We start from the raw sequence: 5,479 nt of genomic DNA, 5'->3' as shown, positions 1-5,479 counted from the left end.
GGTAGCTAGTGGAAACCCGTGTGTCCACTGCATTATACGTCACGCGAGAAGCATCACCCGAAAAACTCACTTCGTCATCTGCTGACTGAAGTAACGCAGTTTCTAAAAATATTCACTAAATCTAATCATACACATGGTTATTGGTCACATACACATGGTTAGCAGATGTTATTGGTCACATACACATGGTTAGCAGATGTTATTGGTCACATACACATGGTTAGCAGATGTTAATGGTCACATCACATGGTTAGCAGATGTTATTGGTCACATACACATGGTTAACAGATGTTATTGGTCACATACACATGGTTAGCAGATGTTATTGGTCACATACACATGGTTAGCAGATGTTATTGGTCACATACACATGGTTAGCAGATGTTAATGGTCACATACACATGGTTAGCAGATGTTATTGGTCACATACACATGGTTAGCAGCTGTTAATGGTCACATATCACATGGTTAGCAGATGTTATTGGTCACATACACATGGTTAGCAGCTGTTAATGGTCACATATCACATGGTTAGCAGATGTTATTGGTCACATACACATGGTTAGCAGCTGTTAATGGTCACATATCACATGGTTAGCAGATGTTATTGGTCACATACACATGGTTAGCAGCTGTTATTGGTCACATACACATGGTTAGCAGCTGTTAATGGTCACATATCACATGGTTAGCAGATGTTATTGGTCACATACACATGGTTAGCAGCTGTTAATGGTCACATATCACATGGTTAGCAGATGTTATTGGTCATATACACATGGTTAGCAGATGTTATTGGTCACATGCACATGGTTAGCAGCTGTTAATGGTCACATATCACATGGTTAGCAGATGTTATTGGTCATATACACATGGTTAGCAGATGTTATTGGTCACATGCACATTGTTAGCAGCTGTTAATGGTCACATATCACATGGTTAGCAGATGTTATTGGTCATATACACATGGTTAGCAGATGTTAATGGTCACATATCACATGGTTAGCAGATGTTATTGGTCATATACACATGGTTAGCAGCTGTTAATGGTCACATATCACATGGTTAGCAGATGTTATTGGTCATATACACATGGTTAGTGTAATAACATATTAACACATGCAATAAAGCATTCACTGACTGTTGTCTGCTTGTGGCCTAACCATGCAATTATAGCTTGCACTAATAAATGCTCTCTGTTTCATAACCTCCCCTCCCCCTATTCCCAGCAGATACTAACCGCACTGGCCCAAAAGCAGTAATAAAAGTAGTAATATCTAACAAATTCACAACAACTACCTTTTACACACAAATGTAAGGAATTAAGAAGCATATGTGCATTTAAATATATGGATGAGCGATGGCCGTGTGGCATAGGCAAGATGCAGCAGATGGTATAGAGCAGTGTATACATATGAGATGAGCGATGGCCGTGTGGCATAGGCAAGATGCAGCAGATGGTATAGAGCAGTATATACATATGAGATGAGCGATGGCCGTGTGGCATAGGCAAGATGCAGCAGATGGTATAGAGCAGTATATACATATGAGATGAGCGATGGCCGTGTGGCATAGGCAAGATGCAGCAGATGGTATAGAGCAGTATATACATATGAGATGAGCGATGGCCGTGTGGCATAGGCAAGATGCAGCAGATGGTATAGAGCAGTATATACATATGAGATGAGCGATGGCCGTGTGGCATAGGCAAGATGCAGCAGATGGTATAGAGCAGTATATACATATGAGATGAGCGATGGCCGTGTGGCATAGGCAAGATGCAGCAGATGGTATAGAGCAGTATATACATATGAGATGAGCGATGGCCGTGTGGCATAGGCAAGATGCAGCAGATGGTATAGAGCAGTATATACATATGAGATGAGCGATGGCCGTGTGGCATAGGCAAGATGCAGCAGATGGTATAGAGCAGTATATACATATGAGATGAGCGATGGCCGTGTGGCATAGGCAAGATGCAGCAGATGGTATAGAGCAGTATATACATATGAGATGAGCGATGGCCGTGTGGCATAGGCAAGATGCAGCAGATGGTATAGAGCAGTATATACATATGAGATGAGTGATGTAGGATATGTAAACATTATTAAAGTGCCGTTATTTAAAGTGACTAGTGATACCTTCATTAAGTCCATTTATTGAAGTGGCCAGAGACTGTTGTTGACACCAGCCTCTCTATGTTAGTGGTGGCTGTTTAACAGTCTGATGGCCTTGAGATAGAAGCTGTTTTTCAGTCTCTCGGTCCCAGCTTTGATGCACCTTTACTGACCTCGCCTTCTGGATGATAGCGGGGTGAACGGGCAGTGGCTCGGGTGGTTGTTGTCCTTGATGATATTTTTGGCCTTCCTGTGACATCGGGTGCTGTAGGTGTCCTGGAGGGCAGGTAGTTTACCTCCGGTGATGCGTTGTGCAGACCACATGAATGAACAGCATTCTTACATAGGTATTCCTCTTGTCCAGATGGGATAGGGCAGTGTGATGGCAATTGCATCGTCAGTGGACCTATTGGGGCGGTAAGCAAATTGGTGTGGGTCTAGGGTGTCAGGTAGGGTGGAGGTGATATGGTCCTTGACTAGTCTCTCAAAGCACTTCATGATGACAGAAGTGAGTGCAACGGGGCGATAGTCATTTAGTTCAGTTACCTTAGCTTTCTTGGGAACAGGAACAATAGTGGCCATCTTGAAGCATGTGGGGATAACAGACTGGGATAGGGATTGATTGAATATGTCCGTAAACACACCAGCCTGCTGGTCTGCGCATGATCTGAGGATGCGGCTAGGGATGTCGTCTGGGCCGGCAGCCTTGCGAGGGTGAACACGTTTAAATGTTTTACTTACGTTGGCCACGGAGAAGGAGAGCCCACAAGCTTTGGTAGCGGGCCGTGTCAATGGCACTGTATTGTCCTCAAAGCAAAGAAGTTGTCTGGGAGCAAGACGTCGATGTCCGCGACGGGGCTGGTATTCTTTTTGTAATCCGTGATTGACTGTGATTGACCCCGCCACATACGTCTCGTGTTTGAGCCGTTGAATTGCTACTCTACTTTGTCTCTATACTGACCCTTTGCTTGTTTGGTTGCCTTGGGAACAGCGGAGGGAACAGCTGCACTGTTTGTATTCGGTCACGTTTCCAGTCGCCTTGCCATGATTACAAGTGGTGGTTTGCGCTTTCAGTTTTGCGCGAATGCTGCCATCTTGCCAGCTTCTACTTTTATGAATGTGTTATTCAACACATTCAGAAAATTATTAAAATTTGTTATTCAATGTGTTTCTATGAACATGACAAGATTCAACAACTGAGACATAAACTGAACAAGTTCCACAGACCTGACTAACAGAAGTGGAATAATGTGTCCCTGAACAAAGGGGGGGTCAAAATCAAAAGTATCAGTCAGTATCTGGTGTGGCCACCAGCTGCATTAAGTACTGCAGTGCATCTCCTCCTCATGGACTGCACCAGATTTGCCAGTTCTTTCTGTGAGATGTTACTACACTCTTCCACCAAGGCACCTGCAAGTTCCCAGACATTTCTGGGGGAAATGGCCCTAGCCCTCACCCTCTGATCCAACAGGTCCCAGACGTGCTCAATGCGATTGAGATCCGGGCTCTTCGCTGGCCATGGCAGAACACTGACATTCCTGTCTTGCAGAAAATCACGCACAGAACGAGCAGTATGGCTGCTGGCATTGTCATGCTGGAGGGTCATGTCAGGATGAGCCTGCAGGAAGGGTACCACATGAGGGAGGAGGATGTCTTCCCTGTAACGCACAGCGTTGAGATTGCCTGCAATGACAACAAGCTCAGTCCGATGACACTGTGACAAACCGCCCCAGACCATGACGGACCCTCCACCTCCAAATCGATCCCGCTCCAGAGTACAGGCCTCGGTGTAACACATAGGCGACGTTGTTGCCGGTGATGTCTGGTGAGGACCTGCCTTTCAACAGGCCTACAAGCCCTCAGTCCAGCCTCTCTCAGCCTATTGCGGACAGTCTGAGCACTGATGGAGGGATTGTGTGTTCCTGGTGTAACTCGGGCAGTTGTTGTTGCCATCCTGTACCTGTCCCGCAGGTGTGATGTTCGGAGGTACCGATCCTGTGCAGGTGTTGTTACACGTGGTCTGCCACTGCGAGGACGATCAGCTGTCCGTCCTGTCTCCCTGTCTTAGACATCTCACAATACGGACATTGCAATTTATTGTCCTGGCCACATCTGCAGTCCTCATGCCTCCTTGCAGCATGCCTAAATCACGTTCACGCAGATGAGCAGGGACCCTGGGCATCTTTCTTTTGGTGTTTTTTAGAGTCCATAGAAAGGCCTCTTTAGTGTCCTGAGTTTTCATAACTGTGACCTTAATTGCCTACCGTCTGTAAGCTGTTAGTGTCTTAACGACCGTTCCACAGGTGCATGTTCATCAATTGTTTATGGTGCATTGAAGCATGCGAAACAGTATTTAAACCCTTTACAATGAAGATCTGTGAAGTTATTTGGATTTTTACAAATTATCTTTGAAAGACAGGGTCCTGAAAAAGGGACGTTTCTTTTTTTGCTGAGTTTACATGATGTATTGTTACACAATGTAGGAGCAGTATAGACCTAGTCTGTTCATTATATACATCTACATGATGTATTGTTACACCATGTAGGAGCAGTATAGACCTAGTCTGTTCATTATATACATCTACATGATGTATTGTTACACCATGTAGTAGCAGTATAGACCTAGTCTGTTCATTATATACATCTACATGATGTATTGTTACACCATGTAGGAGCAGTATAGACCTAGTCTGTTCATTATATACATCTACATGATGTATTGTTACACCACGTAGGAGCAGTATAGACCTAGTCTGTTCATTATATACATCTACATGATGTATTGTTACACCGTGTAGGAGCAGTATAGACCTAGTCTGTTCATTATATACATCTACATGATGTATTGTTACACCATGTAGGAGCAGTATAGACCTAGTCTGTTCATTATATACATCTACATGATGTATCAGTACTCAGTACTGTTACACCGTGTAGGAGCAGTTTGGACCTACTCAGCACTGTTACACTGTGTAGGAGCAGTTTGGACCTAGTCAGCACTGTTACACTGTGTAGGAGCAGTTTGGACCTACTCAGCACTGTTACATTGTGTAGGAGCAGTTTGGACCTACTCAGTACTGTTACACCGTGTAGGAGCAGTTTGGACCTACTCAGTACTGTTACACCTTGTAGGAAGAGTTTGGACCTACTCAGTACTGTTACACCGTGTAGGAAGAGTTTGGACCTACTCAGTACTGTTACACCGTGAAGGAGCAGTTTGGACCTACTCAGTACTGTTACACCGTGTAGGAGCAGTTTGGACCTACTCAGTACTGTTACACCTTGTAGGAAGAGTTTGGACCTACTCAGTACTGTTACACCGTGAAGGAGCAGTTTGGACCTACTCAGTACTGTTACACCGT

This window comes from Oncorhynchus kisutch, unplaced genomic scaffold (assembly GCF_002021735.2).
Source record: "Oncorhynchus kisutch isolate 150728-3 unplaced genomic scaffold, Okis_V2 scaffold3978, whole genome shotgun sequence".
In the NCBI taxonomy this organism is placed as follows: Eukaryota; Metazoa; Chordata; class Actinopteri; order Salmoniformes; family Salmonidae; genus Oncorhynchus; species Oncorhynchus kisutch.
Note: the sequence above shows the minus strand (reverse complement) of the source record.